The sequence below is a fragment of the Lactuca virosa genome, chromosome 9 (genome assembly GCF_052849685.1).
Source record: "Lactuca virosa cultivar CGN04683 chromosome 9, Lactuca_virosa_CGN04683_v6, whole genome shotgun sequence".
Taxonomy (NCBI): domain Eukaryota; kingdom Viridiplantae; phylum Streptophyta; class Magnoliopsida; order Asterales; family Asteraceae; genus Lactuca; species Lactuca virosa.
In genome coordinates, this window is record NC_136434.1 from 222,061,505 (window position 1) to 222,070,665 (window position 9,161).

The 9,161-nt window shown below is 36.2% G+C and overlaps 1 non-coding gene across 1 annotated transcript; it reads right to left on the reverse strand.

The window, feature by feature from the left end:
* Positions 1 to 7,034: 7,034 nt before the first annotated feature.
* On the reverse strand, positions 7,035 to 7,141 carry LOC145141745 (small nucleolar RNA R71). Its single transcript, XR_013722940.1, has one exon. It is a non-coding gene; the product is annotated as a small nucleolar RNA R71 (small nucleolar RNA).
* Positions 7,142 to 9,161: the final 2,020 nt, after the last annotated feature.

Sequence of the window (9,161 nt, forward strand, 5' to 3'; positions counted from 1 at the left end):
TTAATGAAGTTCCCGTAAATTCCAATGTTTATTAATATTTTATGTGAGTTTATTATAACCATACTATGACCAAGGTTGCCTAAAACGACGTTCTTCAGGCGTCGGAAATGTTATGACATTTGTCACCCCAGACCTATCGGTCTAACTGTTGCATGCAGTTTAGGTGTGGGTTTGTCAAACCCAATATAGATCTATACACAAGTATCACGCTCTCCCTCAAGGAGACTCTGGTTACAATACAGGACTTAATAGTAATTTGAAGTAAATGTCTCACAAAGTCATTAACGGAATTACGTGTTATGAAAACTTGGTACCGTATGGCCGTACCTTGCTTAATGAAAATATCCTTTGTATAAATGTACCCTTTTTAAATGTATGTGTTATGTAATGTATCATAAACTATACATATTATAGTTTATCAACCAAGGGTAGTACGTGGTAATGTATGCAAACTATATTCAAAATAGTTTATTAAATGTTTGAATGTATCGATTGTACTTTGATTATAATCACTTTTTATTCTTTATATTTTATATGACCAAATCCATTTGTAAACTGATGTGTGTCTAAATATTAAGATAAAATGTCATATATTGCAATAACATATAATTACATAAAGATATACACCTTGCTCAACATGTTACAAGGTGAAATGAAATTAACAGCAACTTTTCTTTGAAAACAGTTTCTGTTACTGTTCTTAGAAAATTTATAGAAAAATCATCAAAGCTCTAAATCCAAATCCGCAAATTTTGAGAGTTTGGAATATGAGTCTAGTTTGTTCGTAAATTTTATCATGATTTTTAGTGATCTCTAACAGAGGTGAAAATGTTCATAATCACAGACTGGTCCGGGTTTGCCTCTGAAATGACAGGCAGTTTTGTAAAAATCACCATAAATTGTAGAAAAATCATATGGAGATGTGCAAGTAGCCATTTTAAAGCTAAGAGTTTGAACTACTTGCACCTGGAACAGTTTTGAAAACTAAAATATTTAAGTTGACCAAAACAGTCTGTGATTAACGTCCATCTTTTCTGATGTAATCTGTTAGAAAAAGTTTAATTGTGTTCTTGATGATTTTACTTGTATTCCCCCCTTAAAACTTAAGAAAAACATGTAAATGTAGGGGTATGAACTCACCTTATGTGGTTTCAGTAGATGAAAGTGAGAGAGAGGAAGTGTTCAACCCAAGAACACTAAGAAGATGTCTTGATGATTCGAGAATCTAACACCGAATAAGATGGAACTTGTGTAAGATATCAATGATTTGAGTAGAATGGAGTTTAATAATTATGTGAATGATGAAGATACTTACTAATTGAAGAAAGAAATCCCTGGAGAAAGCCTTGAAGTTCTTGAAGTTGAGAGAAAAGATGAGAGAATTTTGGAGAGTGTTCTTGGTTGCTAAGTGTAGAATGAAAGAGTTTTATGGAGAATGAGGAGAGAGGATCAATCCTCCAGCTCTTAGAACGTGGGAAGAGCTGGAGATTGGGTGTAAAGGTCCACTAAGGAGACAAGGGGTAGTGGGAAAGAGTGGCTAATCATAGAGTGAGGTGGTGGTGGTTTGCTTTTGCCATAAATTAAGGAAAAACAAATATTCCCTCAATAATTAGTTCAACCACTAATTCTTTTAATATATTTTATAAAAACCCTGGAGATTTATATATGTGGGGCCTTAGTTTATAAAATAAAGTTTTGGGTGAAAATCCTACGTTAAAATAATGAAAAACGGAGTTAAAACGAAGTCGTAGTCGAAAACCGGGAAAAAAGGCTGAATCTGCGAAGTTGCTCGGTCCTGGGCCGAGGTTCGGACCTGAGGCTTCGGTGCGAGGCTTCGGTCCTGAGCACTTCGGATGCGAGGCTTCGGTCCGAGGCTTCGGATGCGAGGCTTCGGTCCTGAAGCTTCGGTTTTGGGTCCTTAAGGCTATTTTACCCGTTTTTACCCCGTTTCAAGTGGTTTTTGACCCGGTTAAGGGTCGTGATGACCCGAATGATTACAAAAAGTTAAAGGAACTTTTGAGAGAGATTTGGGAGAGATTTCTAATAGAGAGAGATTGAGTGAAAGAGATTGAGAGAGAGTTCTTTTGAGACCTTTTTGAGTGTTTGGCTTTGAAACGCAAGGTCTGTAAACCCCGTTAAGCCATGATTTAGTGTCCTACACAATCCCGATGATTGTGCAATAATGTTTTATCGCTTTGGTTCGTTGTTTAGCACTGTTAAGGCTAAGGAAAATCAAACACATGAACTTTCCAAATGATGATTTCTCATTAAAATAGCGAATTGTATAGTGATTACATAACGTAAACCCTAACATACAAGGGTTATTGGAGTTGACCGGTTTGACTTGTTGACTTTGTTTGACTTTGAATTGACCGAAATTTGACGGTTGTCACAGTCTGGTTGGGAAACCTGGTGAGTACATAGGGTTTTCAACCCACAATAATAATTATGTTTAAATCATCAAACAATTAACCTGATTACCCATTCCTATTATCTTCTTTATTTCTTAAGGATCTACCCTAAGAATCATCTATCTTTCACTCATTCATTCTTAAGGATTATCCTAAGGAATAGGCACGAAGTCCATCGTTGCCAATGATATAGTTGTCAATGTTATCTATTAGGCACAGCTGCGAATATTATCATTTAGGCGCAACTTCCATGATTATGACATTCTCTATTAGATTATTCTTTAGGCGCAGCTGTCAGGATTATGATGTTCTTTATTAGGCGCAACTATCGACTTCTAATCCATGTAACTTTCTCATACGAGCTCCGTTTTTGACGTTCTTTATATCCACGCGTAGGTGTTGACAAGATCTACAACCCTCCTTTTGACTCTGTCGGCTAATTCTCGATCGATTTTAAATTTAACAGTATGAGATGATTACACTGTTAAACGACCGTGTAAAATTCATAACTTCTACGTACGGATTACGTTTTCGTCTGTCTTTTTATCGTTGAACTCCGATTAATGAGATCTTCAATTCTCATTTAGGTTGCATCGGCCAAAAATTTATCGATCTAAAATTTGAATTCCGGGTTGTGCACTGTTATGCTAAATCTTAGAAAAATCATAACTTCCTCATACGAAGTTAGATTTGGACGTTCTTTTTATGCACGTCCTCGGTTTGACGTATACTACGAATTTCTTTTAGATTGATAAGGCTAAAAATTAATTTATCAAAAATTCACTTTTTACATTACGCGGTGTCGTGCCGGTTTAGCCGTAAAACTTCGACGGGTCATATCTTCTTCGTTATAACTCGGATTTCAGCGTTCTTTATATGTACGAAACCCTTGTGACATATACTATGACTTAGTTAATATTATTTATTATAAATAATATTCTATCGAAAAGTCATTTTTGACGCTTATTGTCTCCAAATTGACTAGCCCGAATCTGCGGGTGTTACAATTATCTCCCCCTTAGGATGATTACATCCTGGAATCATCAATGAAACAGGGCTTGTATAATGACTCCATACGTTATCTCTTCATCCTAGGTAATAACCGTAACTTCTATTTTCCTTCGAATGAGTATCTAATTCTAGGACTTCTTGACTGCAGGCGGTGCTCAATCTTGTACCTGCTCTTTATCCTACGTCGGACTTTCAATCGTAACCTTCGAGTTACAAAATCGATCCTTATTGGAGATTCCTACTTCTTCTTAAACAGACTTAAATAAAGAGAAGTTCTTTACTTCGATTATCATGACAGACCGATGGGCGCCATGTGCTAATGACCTCTCATCATATGATGAAACGTTTAGACTCATGTCTTTTAGAGTCAAATTCCAGAATGGAATATACCTTCCTTCATGTTCTAATGTGATATAATCACATTATAGCATGTAGCACTTCTAACTACAAGCTTATTACTTTAACAACAATCGCGATACTTCTATTGATCACTTTGATTATCTCTCACTTCATTCTTCTGGCTTAAGTTAGATGCTACATCGAACTTGGTTCTCTGAACCATGTAAAATACATATCTTAGTCGGACTCGATATGATATGACCACTAGGGTTGGAATAATAATCATCTTCTTAGTCATTACCGAAACGATGGTAACGACAGACATAAACAATACAGAATAAATTACTAGTGCATTGGCAACCTTGTGACTTTCCCTGATCCAAGTGCGAGTCATGTGCTTCTGGTAGTATAGGTCTCTACTACCATTCACACCTACTCATACTCCTCCCAAGTATTGCCTAGCAGTTTTCCAAGTCACCGTACAAGAAAATCATATAGCAACTTAACACATCAGATAACAAAACCAAAGTTCATATTATTTCTTGAAACAATTACATAGGTGTTCAAGTTCACCCTAGACTATGCCTTCTATATTAGGCTACATCGCATGATCCTATTTATATGGATACCATATAGATCCTTTCTCCTAATCCCTTGCATCGTCACCTGCTTCATCAAGGATCATCTGGAATGCTCTTGCCTTTGGCTTTGATGGCATATTTGGCTTTATAGCTCCTTCCTTCTTTGGTCAGTCTTGCTTTAACTACCCTTCCTCATTACATCCATAACACACCCTTTTGTTGAATGTACACTCATTGGCGTAATGTCCAGTCTTTCCACACTTGAAACATGTCACCTTATTGCCACATTTTCCAAAGTATTTCTTCTTGCACTTATCGCACCATCTTACTTCACCTCCTCCTCCTTCGAACTTCTTCGAACCAGACTTCGAGAATTTTTCCTTCTCGTTGGACCTTGAAGATCCTTCAAATTTCCTTTTCTCGCCAACTTCAGCTCTCTCCAGACCCTTTTCCCTTATCTGAGTCTCAACATCTTAGTTGCCCAGACGACGGATTTCAATATGGTTGCTTGCTTGACCATCGGACCAAAGTCTGTTGGCAATCCATTAGCAAACTTGTTGACCTTGGAGATTTCGGTTGGAACTAAGTAAGGAACAAGCTTCATGATATGTGCATATCTACACATATATTTTACATCATATCTTAATACTTTTAGCTATAATTATGCTTATTCTAGAACAAAAGGTACTTATTATGCTTAATATCTGTTATGTAGCATAAAGACATTCTCGGGAGCAATATGGAAGCTAGAAGCAGGAAAATACGAGCTTAGACAAGAAGAAGACACAATAAGGATGTTGCTAGACAGCTTGACCCCTCGTCGGTATTTTGACCATATCTCATGACTCTTAACTCTGATTAAGGCGATTCAAAATGATCTGAAAGCTAGACACAATTTCGGACGACTTTTGTGTTTTGAGAAAAGTCGGATTTCCAACCACCACGACGTGGTGAATGGAATCTTCGCGATTCTTGACGCCGACTTGGGGAATACGGGATAAACTTGAGGACCACGACGTGGTGCCTTTACCACGTCGTGGTGTCGATATTTTTGCTAAATATATATATCTCGGACATTAGGTCGATTCCAGAGGAGAGATGGTTGAAGGCTGCGACTATTAATGAAAAAATACCCTTCCAAGACCCCTTTGAGGGCAGAATTCAACTAGAGATCAAAGGATAAAGATATTGGAGCAAGGATTCGCATCTACACATTCGGTTTGCTTAGTTTAATCATGATTAGTCTATTTTCCCTTATGATTATGTGTTTTCCAGCAGTGATTATGGGCTAAAAACCCTTGCTTTCGATTAGTTAGATGAAACCTAAAACTATGAGTTGGTTTCTTACTTTATGGATTATATGAATTTGGTTTATGCATGTGTTTGATTATCATTACCTAGCATGTTAAAGGTTGTAACTTTGTTGCTTAATTTCAAGTGTAATGTAGCTTAGGGACCTTTAAATTACATGAACTTGATTACCTAGTGATTTAGTGACCATTAAATTGCTAGAGCTAGGATCGACCAAATCTTATATAAGTAATAAAAGTAACAAATTTAGCTGTGCTGGAGAACATAATTGTGACCATAATTGTGTTTGTTTAGATACATCTTACATAGCCCATCTATAATGAATAACTAATTTTGTGTTTTGCTTATGTATGACCATACAATGTAGTTCATGAATTGGTGAAAATATTAGTAAATTTGGACTTGAATTGTTAATTACAATAACTTGGTAACCAACTTCATTAATCCATAAATAAGAACTAACCATAGGAAAAATGTGGATTCGAAACTAAACGAAAGTGTTTTAGTATATTGATTACAATCATTTTTATTATAGTACTTAAGTTTTTCTGAACTTGTAAAATCAGATAAAACCCCCACTTTTAGTTGTTTTTATTAGTTTAGCTTTTACTAATTATTTTATTAATTAAATATCGTTCCCTGTGATCGACACCCGACTTACCCAAGCTATACTATAATCTGACTAGGTACACCGCCTATAGGTGCATAGTTAGTATAAGCTTTTTAGGTTATAAATTTAAAAGTTGATAGGTATATTTTGTGCACATCAAGTTTTTGGCGCTGTTGCCGGGGAACGGCTATTTTAGTTGTTAATTTAATTTCTTTAGGTTAATCGATCCTTTTTGTGGGGTAAAAACCGCAAAAAGTTATTTTTCTGCATTTATTTTTTCTGTCTGATCTGTAACCACGTCGTGGTCACGTTGCAGTTAGTTTCTAGTTCGTTTTTAGCTTTTGTTCCTTTTACGCGTGCTTTTCTAGTTTTGTTTTAGCAGGAAATATAGGGGACATCACGACCATGTCAATGGAAGAGTACAAACGACATATAAGGAACAAAAATAGATGGGGTCTTGATCCACCGAAAATCCCAGCCACGACAAAGTTTGAACTTCCGGGGCACATTCTCAATATGTTAAGGGAACTACCTTTTTATGGGAAGGAGCACAAGGATGCTTATGAGCATATAGAAGAGGTGGTGGAGATTTCACATTATTTTCATGCACCAAACGTGAGTAAAGATGCGGTGATGCTTCGACATTTTCCGGTCACATTGAAGGGTGAAGCTAAGGAATGGTTAAAATCACTTCCATTTGGAGCAATCACGACATGGCCTGATTTTAAGACCGAGTTCATAAACTAGTTTACCCCTCCTTCAAAAGTGGCAAAGCTTAAAAGAAACATACAAAATTTTCAACAACTAAAGGGGGAGTCACTATACGAAGCTTGGGAACGTTACAAGAGATTGTTACGACACTGACCTCAACATGACTTCAATGTGCAACAAGAAATCTCGATATTTTATGATGGAGTCAATGTGTGCACTCGTCAACTTCTAGACTCGCAAGGGCCCATGACAAAGAAGAATTCGGCAAGAAATAAATCTTTGATTGAAGAATTCGCTAAGCATTCAAGAGAGTATCACAATTCAAAGGAGGATTTCACTAGAGGAAAGTCAAGTAAAGATGGAGGCCAAGATACTATCAGTGCAGTAATTGCAAAGCTCGACGCAATGGATGAAAAGATCACAAAAATGGGTGGATCAATTCATGATAGATGTGGAGCTTGTGGAGGACCTCATTCTACAAGGGATTGTGAGGTGGAGTACAAGAGATAACGAGATGTGAAAGAAATTCAAGAACTTAAGCATGATCTCTATCAAATTGAGCAAGTCCAATCCAAGAAGATAGATGCTCTCGAGTCAATGCTATTCAGATTCATGGAAGCTAGCGAAAAAAAACATGATGCAACTGATGCAACACTTAGAGTTCAACAAGCATCTATTTTGAGCATCCACACACAAGTTGGGTAGTTAACAAAACTTGTACAAGAAAATCTGTCGGATCTTGTCACACCCCCAAACCAAGGATGGCGGAAACGTCCGGGGGTGGAGGACTTCATGTATAGTATCACAACAACGAGTATAATAGTGTTCAAAGTAAATACAACCATCATAAATATAATTGAAAAGGTTACACCATAGTATATGTTTACATGTTTCAAAATCAATTACATTATGATGACAAAATGAACTGTTTGACGATTTAACGTCCCATCCTCAAAGTGCTGATGTTTTCCTGTTTCACTGATTTCCTGAGAATACAAGTAGTTTTGAAAAGTGTCAACAATTAACTTCGTGAGTTCATAAGAGTTTTGTTTGAGGAAGAAACCGTTTTCCTTGTAAAAGCGATAGAGTATGATTTCCAGAAAATCCAATATTTTCTTAGTTATGCGATAATGAACCCTAGAAAGACCCATAGATTCCTCCTATAATCGCCCAGCGTATATAAGTTATATAAAATTTAAGTTAAATAAACCGTTGAATATAATGGGTCTGCCCTAGGTCCACAACCAAACAAGGAACAGGAGATAAGGCGGGCCCACCAATTCTAAGTCGATTGTGACTAGATTCTTATATATCTCTAGCATATACACTTAGCAATTATAGTTGAAGTCTAACAATTCTAGGTGAAATGTAGTTTTAATAGAAATATGTTTCCAAAGAAAAATCCAATATTTTCCTTATATGTAGTCCTAAATCCCAGGACCGAGAATATACAAGTATTTTTCCATACTTAAAGTAATTCATGCAAGTTTAAATCGACATAAACTCGTTTAATTTAGAAGTAAACCCCCTTTTTAAAGTAGAATTTTCCCTGTAAACTTGAAAGATTGTTAACCCCTATGTGGGTCGCTATAATCATACTATGACGAGAAATAACCTGCACAACGTTTTTCAGACGTTAAGATACTATGACTCTTGTCACCTGCAGACCTGCCGGTCCGGCTGTAGCTAGCAGTGAGGTGTGGGGTGTCAATCCCAATATAGATCTATACACAATTATCACGCTCTCCCTACAAGATACTCTGGTTATAACTTACAGGAATTGGGATCCCGTACTCGAACGTACGGGGAGAGAATTGCCTCACAACCTAAGTTAACTAGTTTACACATAATTTGGTATTAAAACCTCTTCCGTGGAGGAAGTAAAATCACCTTTTATGAATGAATTAGTGATATGAAATCCTTAAACTATTACTATTATAGTTTATCATGTAGTATATGAAAAACCCATTTGTTTTGAGAGTAAAACATTTTTCATGTAGTAAAAATCCATAACTATGTTTATTGTAGTTTATTATATGTGTTCGAAATAAATGAAGAAACCTTATCATGAAGGACTAAATTTCAGTTTATGATGATAAACTAACAAGAAAATACATTCATTATTTAGAACTTATTGTTATACACTTTGCTCAACATAATACAAAGTGTTATGAAAGTTATAGGTTG